The sequence below is a fragment of the Limulus polyphemus genome, unplaced genomic scaffold, assembly GCF_000517525.1.
Source record: "Limulus polyphemus unplaced genomic scaffold, Limulus_polyphemus-2.1.2 Scaffold119, whole genome shotgun sequence".
Classification (NCBI taxonomy): Eukaryota; Metazoa; Arthropoda; class Merostomata; order Xiphosura; family Limulidae; genus Limulus; species Limulus polyphemus.
In genome coordinates this window covers 471,271-491,809 of record NW_013665729.1, presented here as the reverse complement: position 1 = coordinate 491,809, position 20,539 = coordinate 471,271, and the positions used below count along the sequence as shown (strand labels likewise).

Genomic DNA, 20,539 nt, shown 5'->3' with positions numbered 1-20,539 from the left:
GCTTAAAGCTAAACAATGATCTATCTGTGCTATGCCCACCACAGGGATCGAAACCCAGTTTTTAGCGTTATAAGTCTTTAGACTTACCGCTGGATCACTGGAGTTAAAATTATTAACTTTCCAGGCAATAGTATAAGTTAAACGCTATATATATATATATTTATCACAAAAAATAAAAACATAACCCGAGCACTTTCGAAAGGTGCACCTTTCTTCATCAGAGGTAAACGGCAGTAGAATGTAGTAGAACATGTTTTATACGTACATATAAAACATGATAATCAAGAAGCACTAAGTAGTAAGAACTGTCTTAACATGCACCGGTAGTCATTTACTACTGCAGTAAAATGACGGCAGTAGAATAAGAAAAAAGGGAAAATCTGTAATTGTAGTGTATAACAATGAGGAAAATTCGTGAGGAAGTGGAAAAATGATAGAACAAACAATTGGACAAGGATATCAGTTAACAATAGTTGAATATTTTTTAAAGTGAGAATACTAAAGAGAAGAAGGTGTGAGAAAAAAAGAAGAAATAAATTATTGTAGTTTTAGAAGGGAAAAATTAAAGATTAAGAAGTGAGGAGAGAGATGGGTATAACAGAAATTGCAAGAAAAATGGATTGATAATTATGATTGAAAGAAAACACGGAGAATCTGTGAAAAATATATAGGTGAGAGAAACACTTATGTAGTGGATAATGTAACTTAAAAGAAAAAGAGGATATATCGTTCAGAAAGGATGAATGTAAAAGGGAGAGAAAGATAATTAAATGAGCTTACTGGTCTTTGTGAAAATGACAAATGAAAGAAAAAGGCAAGATACGTTAAGAAAAAAGGAAAAAGGTCGAAGTTAATTGAAGAAAAGAAGAATGGCTTTGTAAAACACGCTGAGAAGAGTTAGTGCAAAGTGGCAATGAAGAGAAAAACAAACAATGAGGAACTGTAGGTCCTAAATTAAGAATGGAAAGAAGTTACAGAGAATACGTAATTGAAAAGAAGGATGAGCAAATATAAAAACAAAGACTTTTAATAGTGTAAAAAATGTAAAGAGTCAAGCAGCATGAATATATTTAATCAATTTTAGTAATATAGTGGAAAAATAATATATAAATACATAAGTAAAAACTAGAAGAAAATAGAAAAAAAGCGAAAACTATGACAAGGATCTGTAGAAGATAAGGAAGAGTAGATGGAGAAAAGATTTTTTAGCAAGAGATAAAACACTTTTACTTATGTTAATAAAAATGATGTCCAAAAGTGTACAAGACAATGGCAGACGGTATGAGAAAATATATGGATGAAGATGAAATCATTACAGAGAGGCAAGGTGGTTTTAGAAATGGATACTCGACGGAATACAATATCTTAATCTTGAATTCACTTATTGAAAATAAGGTGTAAAACAAAATAGGATTTTTTTCAGGCACTTAAAATCACCGTTTGATACGGTTAACAGAAGATGCATAAATTTTGCATTAGAGAAACAATGATGAGGATGATAAAAGTGATCCACAGGGAAAAAAATATATAAAGCAGAAGTTAAATATAAACAACCCGAAGAATTTCTTGCACACAAGATGTAGTCAGACAAGGATTCCTATTCAATGCAACTTTATTTATTTATATATTTCTTGTAAGAGGAATGGTTCGAGAAGAAAATCGAAGACACTGTTACTTAAAGAAGTTAGATTTAGTATTTGAAATTCGTAGAAGATGCAGTGATAGTGACATATGAGAAGATAGGAATGAATAGGCTAATGAGAAGCTGGAAGACACTTTGAGATAGCCAAACTAACATTGAACTTGGATAAACAAAAAGGTCATGATATTCCAAAATGGAGAAAGAAAGGGATAAGTTAATAGAAATGGAAAAATCAAGAAATCGAGGTGGTAAATAAATACAAATACATGGATATTAGTTCACTGGTATAAATACACTCAACCAAATGATGAAACAGAATATATAAAGATCTGGAGGGCATTTAGCATTTACTGCCACAGGTAGTATGCAACAAGAAGAACTAAAATGAATAATATAAAGAAGAAAATTCAACTTTTTTACTTGTTTGTTGGATCAGTGGTAATGTAGAGATATAGATATAAGAGACTATATTGATGGTGTGAAAAACATTAGAAAAAATTGGATGCACAAAAGTGGGAAAATTGATTAGAAGAAGGAAGTTATAAAAGAAGGAAACAAAAATAAAATCAAAGAAACAATAAAACATACAGAAACTTGGAGAGTAGTTAAACAATCAATAGATTGTGCGGATTATGAATAGAGAAGAGAAGAAAATACTCAATACCAATTTGTGAGAGATAGAGGAAAATGCTATAAAGACATCGACAATCCAAAGTTGTGGTTTTGTTTGTTTGTTTACAGTTAAGCACAAAGCTACACAAGGAACTATCTGTGCTCTGCCCACAACAGGTATCGAAATCCGGTTTCTAGCGTTGTATCTCCGCAGACATACCGCTGTGTCACTGGGGGGCTAAGGTTGTGGTAACATTGATAGAGGAAACGTAAGAACTAAGAAGAACGGAAATGTTTATACACTGTTTAAAGTAAGAAGGGAGAAAAAACTATGAAATACATCTGGTAATGTGAAGAGATGCAAAGGAAAGGAAACAAGGACTTCGAATGGATTAATGATAATAGAATAGAGGAGGGCGAAGAATGGACTTGGAAAACTATGATAGGAAAGATAAACAAGGAGACATGTATAAATATATCGAGAAGTTTGAAAACGAAGATAAGAAGGAAATAAGTTAGGTAGCTATATTGTTTAAAGCTTTGTATCTATAATTAAATAAGTTTTACACGTGGTTGATTATGATTCTATAGAAGATATTTATAGAGAAATTATGCACCTCTTCTGAAAGAGATAAATCCCCTAATGAGTATGTTTATTAATATTATATTAATCTAAGTATTCGTAAAAAGCTTACATTGATAGAAACAACAATATTTAAAACAAGGTATTACACTAATTTCATGGTACGTATTTCTATAAATAACTCTATCTGCTACTACCTTTAGTTAGTTGTACTACTGCCGCTGTTGTTATCTAATGATATTACTGCCGTGGCTAATGATACTACTGCTCATAGTTAACAATACTCTTAATATATAGTAATGATAAACAAACATATAATATTCCTGTCGTTACTTGTTTGTTTCTTGAATTTCGTGCACATCTAATCAGGAGATATGTGTGCTAGCTGTCTCTAATTCAGAAATGATAGAGTAGAGGAAAGGGGACTAGTTAACACTACCCACTTCTAACTCTTGAGATTTTCTTTATCAACGAACGGTGGAGTTTCCATCACATCAAAACACCCCCACGGATGAAAGAGGGCGAATATGTTCGGCGACGTGTTTTGATCCCACGAATCAAGTGCCCTAACCAGCAGGCTATGCCAGGCCCCTATCATTAGCTATACTACTGTCGTAGAAATGGACTATGACATGATAAGTATTGTGCACTACAAGGTACTACGTTACTTCTTTCAGACATAATTATTACTGTATATACATTATTTGTACATGTATTCATTGAATTAATTACCAATCTTATTATGCTTAACACATTTATTATTTTATATATCGCAGAGATACAGACTTAATAAACACTGGCCTTAGCTATAATATGTGTATCATCTCCTGATATGCTCACACGGTTTATTTGTACATGTTAAACTTTTTATTTTTTCAGTCACTGTTGTAATTCGAGCTAGCAGAGATGTATTTAAAAGAGCTTGAAAGCTTATGATGTGTTACTAAAACTTTATATCATTTATAATTTGGTACTTTAGCCTATAAGTTTCTTGCTAACTTAATACATTTGCATTTAAATGTCATTAAAACAATAACGCTACTATTAATAACTAAGTAATTTGCTATTTGTATCTAACAATAGTAACAAGTAAGCTTAAGCTAACGAAACATTATACATTGTTGAATATTTTGTTTGCCTTAGATATCCTTAGGCTTTACTCACCACTTATAACCTAAAATACTGTAACCTTTTGCATTAATTTGATCTTAAAGGAACTGAAAAATATGAACAAAATAGCAAAAATAATCCTTATTTGGGGAAGAAGTAAAAAGTTATCTTTTAAAGTTGACATTCCAGCACAAGACCGGTCGCATATATCTATTAATAGCATATTAAGTATAATAAGATGTCCTGGGGGAATAAATATTACCTGAAAGAAAAGTGGAATTTATCTTCCAAATGCATATAATGTATTGGGCAGCTTTTCTAAATATATATGTACATATGTATCCAAATTATACACATAGATATACTGAACTTTTAAATTACAATATCTTGTATATTTACCATAGCGATAAAAATGTAAATACTTATTAAGTACACATATATTCCAACAAATATTAATTACACTATCAGCACAACGACATTTCCAAAAACATAATAAAATCACATTGTTTACTACCAATGCAAAGAGGAAGACTTTATTATACACATATACCATGCTTCATTTTCATGACAGTTCTGAGAAATATCGTCCACAACAGTCAATGAATATGTATGTTCATGCAAGCTTCTTATTTCAATTTGCATTATCCAACAGTGTAATAAAACCCTTATGAAACTCTTTTAAGTTAACTACAAAGTGTAAATGAATTTACTTTTCCGAGTTATTGCTTAAAGCTCTTTCATACTGCTATACATATCCAACGAGATCTGAACTGAAAAGTATATTGTTGGATTGAGCCTGTGTTTATGATATACTTTCCCTGTTGACACGTGCGAGATAAAAACAACTGTACTTACCATACTTTGGTATCTGTAATAACCTACAAACAAAACGCAGGGTGAAATGTTAAAAAGCTAAAATATATATATCATGAATTTCAGCCTTGAACGTGTGTGTTAAACATCAAATATTTTTCTGTATCTTACTTCAAAGCATTTCTGTGTGATGTTTATATGTCAGCACCAAACAAACCATACATAAAACGAAATACTATACTGACATTATCCTCATAGGACCACTAACTGCTCGTTGGTGGATTAAGAATATTTTTTATGAGACAAACTGTGGTATAGATATGTTATAACATGGAAAAAAAGCACTCTTTCAAAGTCGAACATAAAAATTATTATAAAGGTAAAGATAAAAAACACAGTTATAACAAAAGAGAAAGACAGAGGCAATCGTGAATTATTCAATGATATGAGGGGTTTTGGTTGTGAGATGAGTCAACAACAAGAAATGTTGCTATGGTAACATAAAACGCCCGAAGTATACTCCTAAAAGTCAGACAGAAGATGCTGGAGGGTACCAAGAATGTGTGCGCGTGAAGGCATGTTTGTTGAACACGTAGTGTATGTTATTTTAACTGTTTACATATTTAATTTACACACACTAGAGGTAAGGCTCAGGCACATTGTACTGCAAGTGGCAGTCTTTATAATCAGTTTCATAAACATTACTAAACACAAGTGGAAAACGAAAGTTATATACTTGAAAAAGAAGAACATCTAAAGTTTGCGTTGTTATTTTCAAACATGTAAGTTGAACGCAAATAACATTTAAGGCGAATAAAATTTGTCTAGTTCTCATAGTATCCCTTTATTCCGTTTCGTCACCAGCATAACGCTGCAATACGCCAAATTTCAGGTATTTAGTTAAGTAAGTGCAATTTATAAAACTAAGATGAATAGTAAGAATACACATGTTCATAAATAATAAACAATTCTTTATTTCTTATGGTTTTACAAGCTGGTGAAGTTTGATTATAACAACTTGCACTTGTCATAGACATTATATTAGGCCTATCATATTTCTAACATTATATTCTTAAACTAGTCTCTTAGAGTATTTCAACCACACTATAATCGTCGTATAAATGAAATGAGCGTGCTCGCAATATGGCAATGTCGATAAGGCAAATCGTCTTGCTTTATTTTAGCTTAATTAATACTAAGATGACCATTATAAACTAATATACATTCATATCATTTAATGAGAGACATTGCATTTGTAGAGTTAGTTGAAATGAAGGTTTCCAGTAGTAACGAGAATATCAGCTCTTTGTAGTTAGTTGAAATGAAGGTTCCCAGTAGTAATGAGAATATCAGCTCTTTGTAGTTAGCTGAAATGAAGGTTCCCAGTAGTAACGAGAATATCAGCTCTTTGTAGAGTTAGTTGAAATGAAGGTTCCCAGTAGTAATGAGAATATCAGCTCTTTGTAGAGTTAGTTGAAATGAAGGTTCCCAGTAGTAACGAGAATATCAGCTCTTTGTAGTTAGTTGAAATGAAGGTTCCCAGTACTAATGAGAATATCAGCTCTTTGTAGTTAGCTGAAATGAAGGTTCCCAGTAGTAACGAGAATATCAGCTCTTTGTAGAGTTAGTTGGAATGAAGGTTCCCAGTAGTAATGAGAATATCAGCTCTTTGTAGTTAGCTGAAATGAAGGTTCCCAGTAGTAACGAGAATATCAGCTCTTTGTAGAGTTAGTTTGAATGAAGGTTCTCAGTAGTAACGAGAATATCAGCTCCAAGCCTCAAAATGATATTTAATAATTTTAACAAAATAAGCATTTGTATACAGTCGTATAATTTAAAAAAATCTTCACTTAGAAATCAATGGTTCTGTTCACAGAAGTATGCTAGTCATTGACAGGAACTATCAACTGGAATTTTGATTTACTGTAAAATTGCAACAAAAATGGAATCAGAATAAAGTTCGTGGCCTCTGAGAAACTGAAAGTCATGAAACTAAGTGACAAAAGAAGACCTGGTGAGGATCGACGCAAATGGGTCTTATCGTTAATTCAGAGTAAACTATGACCCAACTGCTAGCTAACATATGATCAAAAGGGCAAAGAGCAAAGTTTATAGGAAACTCTTGGTTCCACAGTTAACGTCTTTACCTTGTATGGTGGAAACTGCAGACAGACAAAAATGAAGAAACATTTATCATAGAGGTGTGAAATTCCCTAAGTTCTACTTACATGTAAGATCTTGTTTTTTGTTCGTAATAAAACGCAAAGCTACACAATAGGTTGCGCCCACCACGGGTATCGAAACACGGTTTTAGCGTTATAAGTCCGTAAACTTATCGCTGTGTCACAGGGAGGCTGCATGTAAGAAGAGGCAGTTGATTCAAATAATATATATATATATATGTAAAGATGTTTAATTTTAATCTTATCAGAAAATCGTGTCCTGTTGTCCTTTAGCGCTACCTATCGGTCAAGATGTGTTTTGTATTTACTGCACTCGAACATCCCTATCATGACTCGAAATGTTAATGAAATAAAATTTGTTATAAATGTTATCTGTTTTTGCACTGAAGTATTAATGACATTTAATCAATACTGTTCAGGAATATCTAAAGAAACAAAAAAAAATTCAATAACTTTTACACTTCGCTTTTCATTAATATATATATATATATTATTTAATTTATAAAATTTATCTAATCCAATTTGCACAGGTCATGGTTGAAAGAAGTACCATTGAATAAAACATTATAACGTATGAAGAGTGAAGAGTGTATTCATACGCTTAAAATATAAAATGTGATGAATGCTGTATATTTGTATAATCGATACGTGGAAAATGATTTAAGGGATTCGCTAGACCTTGTACTCCTAGAGTGAAAATTGACTTTAGAGTTTGGTTTCACTTGAAATACTTCGAATAATAAGAAAACATCAGTTTCAAACGAATACTTTGAGGTCGAAAGAATAGATGCGGTTAGGGTAGGGTTTATGATATTTAATGTTAATAATAGTAAGTTTGTTTGTTTGTTAAGGATTTCACAAGGGCTATCTGCGCTAGCCGTCCCTAATTTAGCAATGTAAGACTAGAGTGAAGGCAGCTAGTCATCACCACTCACCGCCAACTCTTGGGCCTCTCTTTTACCTACGAATAGTGGAATTGACCCTCACTTATAACGCCCCCACGGCTGAAAGGGCGAGCATGTTTGCGAGTCGAGCGCCCTAACCAACTGGCCATGCCGGGCCAATAATAGTAAGACATCCATCAAAGTTCAATATAGTATATAATTGTAAGTTACATATATTACAAGTTATAATTATATTGACTAAGTAAGAATAAGTTACTGTCTTATTTTTCTTTACCTTACAACATTGCCTTCTAAATACTTAGTAAATTACAATTATTGTTCATATTTTAATTTATTATGTTATCTTAACTCGTTGGTTATTTACTACTTCTAACTTTCACCGAGTTGTTTTCGTTGTATTTGTATGTTGTAGTGTAGACGGCAGTGATAATCCACTTCATAACACAGTCACGCTTAAGGCAAATTACTATAGAAAGCTAATGCTAACTATTAGTATTATAGTACATTATGATCTATATAATATATTAATCTGTGTATGGTTAATCATTTTGTTATTTTCAGATCAAATATGTACTTACTTCTAAATATAGTTTACAGAATTACTATATTTTATATATCCATTTTCCAACAAAAAAGCGTTATTACTAATTTATGTATTTAATTAGGCCTTTGTAGACTAATAAAACCTATTATAGTTAGTTTAGCTAAAAATAGATGAAGTCTAAGATTTCTTCTGAAATGTAATTGCATATAATACAAAATAAGTGGGTTTGTTCCAGGAATTCTTTCACCGTACAAGAAATTAACAAAAGAAACACTGAAGGATGAGGGTACTGACAAAATATAAGCAAAACACTGGTTTAAAAAAATTTCTTTCATTAACAAAAAAAAAAAAAGGAATCTGAAAAGACCAAAGTTTCACCATATATCCGTAGCTTGATTTGTCATGTAGCAGAAGTGATAACAAAACATGGTTCATTAGCTCAGTTTTCAGATCAAGGTAAGTGTTTGTGTAGTTGTACGAACTATATTTATTTTTCCTCTTTTGTAACAAATATAAGTAAATTAGTAATCCATCTAAACTGAAATGGCAATAAAAAGCTATTATTAATGTAATACACATTCAACTTTTTTCTATAATCATTGAAAGGGAAATGACAAAATAATATACTTTATCTAAAGAGCAGTTGAAAAAATAAACATGTGTTGAAAGTGGCACATCACCAATACAGCAGTAAATGGAAGGCTGCAGCAGTTGCCCCGAGAGTGAGGAGGAAATTGGAAAAGCTTGAGTATTATTCTAGAAGGAAACAAAAATATTTAAAGTTGGATAAAGAATATTGGGACAAAAAACATTGAGGAAAACAAAACAAAAGATATTTAAACATAAGTAATTGAGGCAAACTTCTTTATAATTATTGAATATACTTGTAAATAATTATCTTAATAAGTTGCAAAGTACAGTAAAAAATGTTGAGTTCCCAAGAAGAATAAAATCTTACTTTTCAGAATCGTGATGATACCTGTTTTGTTTATTTACAGTTACATGCACGTGGAATAACAACAACAAAAGCAAAATAATGGTTAATGTATTTTTGAAATTCAAGTTTTTAAATAGTGTAAACATTCTTTAATTTTTGATTTCATTTGCACCGAAACTTTGAACAATTAATTTATCATCTCTACGAGTAGAGGCGGTATCAAAATTATATACTGATCTGGCGTAAAATCAGCTGTCCGTCCTGTAGTTCTCGTAGATTACAAGAATGATCTCGGTCAACTTTTGCAGTTGCATGTGATCTTAGACGATCAAGTCCAAATCCGTAAAGGTATAGTCCATGTCATAAAAATCATTTCTTAATAGTATAGGTTAGCTCAAAGTAAATTTAAACAGCTAACTATAATTCAAACATACGAGATAGCACAGAGAACTCTTCCTACAGTACTGGAGTGACCTTGGCCAAATTTTGTATGTGACCTTGGGAAATCCATAAAGGTATAACACAAAATAAACATTGCTTCATAAAAGTACGGGGTAGCCCAAAATAAGTTAAACACCCAACTCTAAATTCAAACATTTGAGACAATACAGAGAACATCAAACAGCCAACGGTAGATATAAACAATACAGAATAGCCCGAAATACGCTAAACAGCCACATATAGATTAAAACGAAAGACAATACTACTTTGTACTGGTGAATAAAAGTAGGGAATTTGTTTAAAGTAATAAACTTGTCATTTACTGAGAAGAGGTTAAGATAAACTGATAAAGACCAGTCAAAAAGAAAGCCTATGAAACAATATTAAATATAATAAGTTGTGAAAAACAATTATGAAAACCTAATAATTACAATGTTATTGTTCCAGTTATGCACCAACAATGAAGTATATTGTGGGGTGGGTATGCAGTTTTGTGCATTTACTAAAGGTAGAAATGATTAATTGCCAAAATACTGGCCTGAAGTCATAATATATATATATATATATATGGTCGTATTCAAGGTCGTAGTTCAAACGAGTGTTTAGAGTAAAACATTTACGTTATAATTGTTATTCGTTAAGCACAAAGTAACGCAATGTGCCGAGCCCACAACATACGTTCTGTGTGGATTGATATATTTAGTTCATGTCACATAGTTTCTTCAGTTATAAACTTATGAAAAAATAGCCTTGAACTCTCTTAAAATCGGTAGAATTATTGGGAAATGAGAAACGCTTTTGGAAGTTTTACAGGTCCTAAATTGTGGGACAATGTCCTGGGAAGCTCAGAATCACTTAGGGCTACAACACCTGATTTACTATTTAGTGATCATATCAAGCTGGTTGTGTAATACTCGTTGACCATTCTGAATCTATTGTGTTTTGAGTCCTCAAGGCTTTCCACAATAGCTGGCCAACTAGCCTGGCAACATCTCATGTATCCAAAATTTGTACGCAATGTAGAGCTGTACGGTATTTTTGTAGAATATATTTCTCGTTACATTTCCAGTTTCCTTTAGATTTATCAAGAAAATAGTTAGACCATTTACATCTAGTACAACGAATATGAAAATAAACAGCTACAAAAATGCGCGAATTGCATATTAAACTGTTAAATAACTTTTAAATATCTATCAGACACTGCTAAACGTCTTAACGATGTGTTGATTTAGAAGAACACAGATTTAAATATAATACTTACCATGTATAAACTTAAACCAACGAATAATATTTACCAAAGATGATACAAATGAATATTTTACTGCATGATAATGAACCAGTTTGTAATATCAACATAAACCTGAAATTCTAGTCAAATCCTTATACATGTGTCGTTCAGAAATAATTAAGGCTTAACGTATCCGACATATAACACAAATTTCCTCAAAAAAAAAACTCTGGCAAGAGTGAATCATTTTGTTATACCTAGATGTGTACAATTAATCTTAATTGTACAGAACATACAGTCCTTTCATTATTAAAATACGTCATGCTTTGTTAATGTACTTGTATAATCCTTACATGTAACTTCTTCTCTCCAATACATACAAGAATATATAATATTTTATTAATCATACGATCTTTATATTCATAAATAATTTATTGGAGTAACCAATACATCACATTGAAATACAATCCCTTTAATACATAATAATAACACAGGCCTGCGAATTTAAACTTTATAAAAGTTTTTGATTTTAATAACAGATTTTTCCATAATTCAACTACGCAGATTTCGAAAATATTATTCATTTTTTTTCTACTACGTAAGGATTTTTGTACAAATCTGGAAGCAAAACAAACTGTTACTTAAATCAAATTATTGTTTAGTTTACCACAATGAAAATTTTTTATTATTATTATACTTGTTAACAAAAATGCAAACAAATTGAAGAAAAGGGAAGAACATTGATGTCAAACGAATATGCATCCTCATTCATCCTGATTTTTTTGTGTGTGAAATATACGTCTTTTAGTCTCAGAACTACGTATTGTGGCCTTTCTTTTATGTATTGCGTTATGACGTTTTGTGAAAAATATATATGTGATGGAGAAAAATGGAAACCATTTTCGGATTCAGCGTACTGGAATTACTGTAGAACATGTACAAATTTCAAGCCAATAAAACCATCGCAGGCCTGTGTAATCAATAAGCATAAAACCACACAATAACGTACAACTTACTTATGAAGCAGCAAGTCACGCAGTTGCTTTTGAACATGAAAGCTAGTTAGGGGTTTAAAGACGACGGGAGTCTTTCTAATCATTCGTATGACATCTTGTCCCTGTCTTAAACACCAGTTCATGGCAAATACGCTACGTGGTGCTAACTTATGGAACTAATACACAGAAAACCCAATTTTCTGGTAATAAGAGTGGCATGCCATGCCACAGTGCTATGACGTTGAATAAAGATATTTATTAGTTGAGAGTTGCCTTTCTCACTTGCTACTTGGCCTTACTGGCATTACTGACATTATGTAACAAATTAACTACTATGTACTATTTGTTTAAAGTTAAACACAAAACTACACAATGATCTATCTGTGCTCTGCCTACCACGGGTATCGAAACGAGGTTTCTAACATTGGAAGTCCGCAGACACACCGCTATTCCACTAGGGTACTGCTACCCACTACGTATCGTAAGTAAATTATTAGTAAATATTCAACTTACTAATAGGCTTTTATCTGTTGTTAGCATTCTTATTAAACATAATATACTGGCTGTGAGTTATAAAAACAAAATAACACGTAAGTAAGTAGGAAAGTGTCGTTTCCTCAAGAAAAATGTATTAAACGACTTAATGCTAAGGTAATCAGTGAAATCACTAAGATGATGGCGATTCTTGTTAAAATGGGGAGATCGACGTTGGTTAATAATGCGGAATGGTTATCCAAAAGTTGTAGGATACATTTTCTCATAAAGTACGATTGTCCCTCAATATATATAAAGGTAAGGCAGTTAACTAAGTTTACTCACAACACTTCGTTATTGCTAAGAAAAATATGAAAAACAACTGTTAAATGTTCTTCGGCTGGTCAGATTGGGAATAGTTAGAATGTAACACTTGGAGTATTGATAGCATGATTTTTAGTCAATTTCTAATTTGTAGTTTTACACTTAAGCTTTTTTTCAACGGAATATTTCTACATCAAACCATTATCTTATAATTTGTGGTTTCAGTTCGTCTGATCTAGCTGTCAGGTTCTTTCGATGTTAAACCGAAATCTTTGAAGTGTTCTCTCCTAACTCAAACAGCAAGTTACCTTTATTTACTGTTATATTTTGTGATGTATATCAAACTTTTAATTATAATCAAAGAATATAAAAACAATTTATAATTGGTGTGCGGTATAAATGTAACATAGATGTTTAGTGCGTTATATTAAAATGTCTTGGGAGCTTCACCTCTTCATTAAAGCCCATGTCATGAAGTCCGGCCGTGCTGTATTTGACGACCGTATATCTTGACTATACATCTGTAAGGTAGTTCCATTGTAAAGGGATCCGCAAAGCGCTTGGTTTCTTTTCTGCAACTTTCCACGGTACACCTAGGAGGACTATGGTTTCTCAGTGCTCGTGTCAAAAGGTCAGTCGTACAGAAATCCATAGTTGCTTCATGCGTCGACTTGATCAGTATGTTTTTATATGGGATAGCATGGCTACCAGTTCCATTTTCCAGCTGCTTGAGGTATGCGATAGTTGAAATGATATGTCATATAAGCAGCTTGTGGATTTGTGTCGCTTTTACAAATATTTTTTTTCATTATGTTGGCTATGGTTGCCTGAGACAAGTGGGTGGCTTTTGCCACTGATCTTTGTGTATTCGTGGACTCTTACCCTTTACAAGATGTCGCACTTTGCATACTACGGCTGGAGTAAGACTTGTTGCAGTTCTCTTTCTAGATGGTCCTTATCCCAAGTTGATCCTTATTCCTTTGTTTTCCAATGCCTTTTAGCATAAGAGATATTTTCTCTTGTAAATTATAAACTGCCCATCTAAACTCATCCTTATGATTCAAGCGTATGAATATTTTCTGTCGGAAAAAACTGTTACATAGTCTTCCCAAAAAGCGATAATTTTTAGTTGGTAACACACTTTCTTCTAAACACCAAACAATGTCGGAATATACTTCGAATACATTTTGTTCCATCGAGACTTTATATAAGCCGAATTTGTCAGTGACTTACTAACTTGCGTATTCAAAATAGTTATAATATAATGAATTCAACCCTGTACTACAGACGAAATTGACTCTATAAAAGAGACCTTATGTATCTTGGAGAAAATAACAATCCATTCCAAAAAAGATTCAAGTCTTTGTTCTTGTAAACCAACCAAGTATACTAGCCATCAGAGTAATTATCACTCGAATAAAGCTTAATGTAATCTTAATATTAAGATATCAAGGTTCGAAATTCAAACCAAACAGAATCATACTAAGAGCTTGTTTTGCCCAAATTACATCACATTGAGCTCATATTTGAATGTCAGATTTTTACTATCATTCATTAGGTGCCAGATAACAGTGAAAACTGTCTTAGAGAAGTTATAAAAGTATGTAATACTTATTTAACTTTTTCGAGATTTTTGTAGATTGAATTCAGTCTTTCTGATATCAGGTCAAAGATTTGAAACAAACAATTCACATATAATCTTTATTACACTGAATATTGTTACATTATTTAGTGTTCAAAAACGTTTTGTTGTACTCTTAATAGTAACCTCAGGGTTTGCAATCTTCAATTACGTGCTTATTTTATAAAACTCATCAAGATACTCAACAAAATAAGAAGCTTTAATTTTCTTCATTATACTTCTCGAACACTTAACATTGGAATGTTGTGCCTATGTGTAAATAAATCATTACGCACAATCTTATGATATACAAGTATATTGAAACCACAGTATCTCGTAAGTAAAGTTATATTAAGAAACAAAAATGTGTTTACTGGCTTACTTATGAATGAATGTAGTTTCTAAATAAGTGGCGTCATTTTAACTAATATGTTTGATAAAAGAGACATCAACCTATATTAACCAATACAAAAACTCTTACGGATGTCTTTCACGTAAGGCTGACAGAACTATGCTTGCTTGTGTCTTGAACTATATCAAAGTTATCGTTGAAGAACTGGAAATAATGCTATTTTTTAAAAAGAGTTTTTCATAAAGTTTAATATGTGTGCATGTTATATCTCCCAGTAGCTCAGCAGTAAGTAAGCAGGATTAAGACGCCAAAAATCGGATTTCGATACCAGTAATGGGAAGAGCTTAGAGAGCCCATTGTGCTTTGTGCTCAACAACAACAACCAATCAACCAAAGAACGTGTTGTAAATATCTTAAAATTCAGAAGTTAACATCTTGCAGGAAGTGAAACTAATGCTTAATTGTTTCTAGTTTTCTGAAAAAACAACTCTTCCATTTTATTTAAATAGAAGCTGCCTCTTCATAAAATAAGATAACTTATAAAAGAAAGTTACTTTAGTTGGCTCTTAAGACAGAGAGGGCAGTTATTTTATCGTTTAATGGTAAATCTCATATCTGAGGAGGTTGGGAATTGAAAGTTCCATAGAAAGTAATTGATTTGTTTGTTAACTAGGAAAATGTTCAGTTGTTTCCTTCAGCTTTAACCTAGTTTTGGGCAAGAGACAAACTTTCCATGGATTTCCAGGCATATTTTTCCACAAGTATTTGCAGGATTTCAAAATGCTAATGCGTTTCTTACTTTGTAAACAATCGACAATTTTCAGCTCAGGCTATGAAATATTCAGTTTCAGATTTTGTTATATTTTCAGAATCTCGTTTGCCTTAATCTTGAATCACGAAAGGCCTCAATTAAACTATCATATTTTTAAAACCCCCAAAATACATTATTTATCAAGTCTACAAAAATACACAGAATAAACACCAGAATTATATTGAGCAAATTCACTTTTTCCTAATTACAAGTTTTATAGTAAGAGTATTGTATTCAATTTCCGTACATTTTAATAGGAACGGTTAAGAGCAATAACACTGCTCATATAACATTCAGGAATCTGTGTAACTCTGTATGTGTATTGATGTGATTTAAACGTAATATTTACTCATGCTTTACAATAAAATTATTTGTTCACCTGATGATGTCTAGGTAACTTAGAAATGAATGAATAGCCTAATAAATCGTCAGTTTTTAGTTTTGTATTTTTGTAACATGACATTTCGAGCTAGTAATTTTCGTTAGATCTATACATTCATTTCTGTGTTTCCGTCGCTTATGTGATTAATTATATTTTCTTCCTTTAGAGAACAAAGAAAAACATTATTTTAAATATTTCTTTTCTTTAGCGAACAAAGAAAAACCATTGCGTATTTTTAAAATATTCCTTTTCCCCTAATTACGTGTAAGATTAAATTAATTTTAAAATTAGTATATTTATAAAAAAAAACATTAAAATGTCGAAATATTCAGAAAATGGTTTACATAATGTTTAATACATATAACTCTACATATGTACAAAAGACATTTATTTCGCGCAACTTGAATTTATCTTGCCAGGCTCGGGAACTGAAGAGAGATAACTGATATTTAGATTAATCTCAACATATCCCAGTTCAAAGAAAAAGCTCATTCAAGCATCTTTTGATGATTATCAAATAAACAAAGAATGTTGTTTTCATTCTAACACAAACGTGAAAAAGGTTTCAGATTAAAACGCTGAATTTTTCATTCTTATTCAACAATAACACTCAAACATGTAATGTAAGCTCATCTTTAATTAAATCCTTTGCTTAAAGTTGTTATGTTTTTAATTGAGTAAGTAAAAAAAAAGATTTGTAATGAATGACACTTATACTACAGAGAATAATAAATCTATACCCGATCATTATATCCTAATTTATGTTCTCTGTGTGTTTTATACATTATTTAAGAGCAATATAGTAAATAAACTAAAACGACAATATTAAAAGATGCTGTAAAATCATGGTGAATATTCGAAAAAATATTCCATATTCCAAGTATATACATAGTCAGAGCATTCTAATAAGATATTGATTTATTAAATCCTGTTTCTATGTGATGAACAACTACCTCTAGGTAGTTATCTTAAACTTTACCTATTGGTAAGAATGATATAAAGAAAGATATTTATCATTAGCTCAAATAGTCTGTTAAAACATATAATTTTAACAAGAATATACTAAATATTTAAAATTTTTATAAAGATAAGTAGAGATTGATATATACGTAACCTGCGGGTGTCACGGGACTTGTTGATTTGCGTATTCTAAATCATTTAAATATAACATGCTCAACCCTCTGTATAACGAGGGTTAATCATACTTTATGAGAGTAGTGTTTTATGTTCCACGTAGTCTGATAGCTATGATTAAACATTATTAAGCGAAACCATTCTGTTATTGAACGGAGCTTCTGCGAAGTAAATGGAGGTCAAACATAGATCAAAATTTCCACTGTACGGAGAAGACAACGACCAAGACCACATCTCAGTAGAGGAAAGACACAAAATTACACAGTAACAACTCTGTGTAACACGCATGTGTAGGAATAAGATCGGTATAATTCCAGTTTTATCGGCCATCTTTCTCATGATTTCGACGTATAGCTGGATGCTTATGAGTTTTCAGCTTGTGAGACCTCGTCAACTTAAAATCGTTGTTTATCATTTTGTTAAAGGCACCATGAAATATTCCCAGCTTCATTGCAATCTCTTTTTCAGTAGGGGAACTCTCTTGTAACCCTAGACTTCTTTTTACAGATAAGGAGGTTGCACTGGTTAGCACGTGGTGCTATTTTGGAATCCTTGATTGTTTCTAATCCACAGAAGAAGAAGACTGAGGGCCGTATTCTCCAAAGTAATGTGTCATTTGATTATACATTATTTAACAATCTACTTGTACGAATATCTTCCCTCGGAAAAGTAAGATATATATATACCTTTATCCATAAGTTTATCTGTGATGTTATCATCGAATAGTTTGTACCAAATATACCAGTGACAGACATGTCACTATGACGACACTCCACTATGGTAACCTATGCAATTCATTGTACAAAGTTCTATTATTTCCCTGTTTGCATCGTTTGTAAATTATAAATTTCCATAATAGATATGAATATATATTTAATTTGATCTTACTCTCTTGTTAATTTTCAGTCAGAGGTGTTTGTACTTTAACTTTAGAAAAAACGTGATTCAGATTTTTCTATAAATTAAATTCAGTTTGGATTAGATATTTCCGCTGCACAAGGACTATCTGCATTAAACGTCCCTAACTTTGAACTGATAAACTAGAGCGAAGGTAATTAGTAAACAGCACCACCACCCATTCTTGGGCAAGTCTAATCAAATAGTGAGATTTGACCGTTACTCTTAGAACGCAAGCACAGCCCCAAAATATGTATATATATATATTTTGCTGAATCATCCGGATTCACAAACCAACACGCTAATCACTAGGCAACGTTCTGCTTTCTGTAAAAAAAATAGAAGATAAATAAAAAAGATAAAATATATATAAAGATATTCAGTTATGGGCATTATGTATAGAGATAAAGTGTTATCTTGTGATGATAAATGAATCTGTAGATTTTATTATCAGCCTCCTAGTTCAAATGTATGCGTTGAGCGTAAACTGAATCTAAAAATTTTCGATTGTTTACGTTTGTCTTTTAATGATTAGCAGTTTAAGAATTAGTTTTGTAATTAATCATAAGATGACACACTGTTATATAATACTAAAGTTAAAAACTATTGATCTGATTTAATAAGCTAATCAGACTTTAGCTTGATGGTTCGAATTTCGAGTTCAGTCTCAAGCGCTATCTGTGCTAGGTGTCCCTAATTTTGAAGTAGTAGAAAAAAGGGTACGAAGATATCAATAGCACTCACTACCAACTCTTCGGCTATTCTTTTAATAACGAAAAGAGGGATTGACCACAACATGATAACGTGCCCGTGGTTGAAAAGGCGAGCACGTTCTGCGCCAGGTTTCGATTCCGAAGTCGAGCGCCCTATAGGCCATGTTAGGCAAGTTCCCTATCGCAGTTTTGTATGAAATACTTATCTATTTATTACAAAAATTAATAAAAATACCTCTTTTAATTGGTAACTGAAATAAAAAAGCGTGTAAATTTGGAGTAAAGTATCATGATATTTTAACTTTTAATAAAAATTACAGTGTTAATATAAACATTCCTGCAAAAGAAGAAAACCAGAAACCAAATTATATTGATTCAGGGTTTTACAGTATAATATAAAACACTGGTTAATTTAAAGCTGTCACCCATTTCTTACTTACGTGCAGGTGTTTGGATAATGAGTCCACGAAACAATGATATAGCGCTGGAAGTTTTTTCTATATTTCTTCTACCTTGATTCTTAATTTGAAGAGAGTTTTGTATTCTAAGTACACATATTATTCATACTGACTACTCTAATTTTGCAGAGATCAAGTGTCAGATTTCATTCGTATATGTTCACCTATCCTAAAGTTATGTCAAAGCATAAAATTGTGAATTACAACTATGTATTAACTCTTTGTTACTTCGAATTTCCAAGAAGTTTTTTTGAATACCCTTCTACAGATTTTACTTTCTGTAATGCATTTTGTGGAAGAAAATATTAATGCACGTGACACATATTCTTATTTTATTTAGGTGGACAAGGATGTGTGTTTTTATCCATGAGTAAATATGTGCACGTTTCTTATCTCTTCTTTCAGTTTAGAAGAATAATGTTGCCCGGAACCCAAGTTGATCATTTCCTATGTTTTAAATGTATTTGAATGTCAATCAAGTATTTACTGTATGAACTATATGATTGTTTTTCGGTTACCTACAATAAATTGAGTATGTTTAATAAATAGGATGCGAACAATTTAATTGTCACTAATTTAGATAAAGAAATAGGAAAGAAAAAGCGTATAACGACTAAATTATATTGTGAAACTTTAACTTTTTAATCTCGAATTACTACTCGATCTCATTTACAAATGTTTGTTTTTACACGTCGTGTCTTCTTGCTATTGATGAAAACTGCTAAAACTATGTCTAATCAGTTAAGGCTTAAGTGTGTATATCTAGGTTCAGAGAGCTATTATAAGTAATTCTGATCAAAACAAGTTATTTAGGTAGATCAGAAGTAAAGATTAACCAGTAAGTATATCTTAAATATTATAAATGTAAATCAGTTGAATAGTCAATACTCAAAAACAAAATCACAGCTAAAGTTTGTGAATAATAATTACTGTAAACAAATTTGAATGTTATTAACATTTATCAACATAATAGTAGATATACAGCTATAGTTTGTGAAAGTAATGATTAGAGAACAGAAATACAGCAGAAGATTGTTAGCCGCTATTGTTAGTTAGAAAGAAAGAGGATGTAAAAGTAATCAGTAAATATTTCAAGTAAATGTATGTTTTATGACTTCCATTCTGAGATATTATAGGTAAAAAGTATGTTTTATGAGTTTCATACAGTTTTGGAAGGCCCGGCATGGCCAGGTGGTTAGTGCACTCGAATCGCAATATGAGGGTTGCGTGAGTTTCATACAGTTTTGGAAGGCCCGGCATGGCCAGGTGGTTAGTGCACTCGAATCGCAATATGAGGGTTGCGTGAGTTTCATACAGTTTTGGAAAGCCCGGCATGGCCACGGGGTTTGTGCACTCGAATCGCAATATGAGGGTTGCGTG

The 20,539-nt window shown here is 31.8% G+C and overlaps 1 protein-coding gene across 1 annotated transcript in view; it reads right to left on the bottom strand.

Moving 5' to 3' along the window:
- LOC106472311 (voltage-dependent calcium channel gamma-5 subunit-like) overlaps window positions 1-20,539 on the bottom strand; it is an 89,445-nt gene that overhangs the window by 20,424 nt on the left and 48,482 nt on the right. The window lies entirely within an intron of this gene.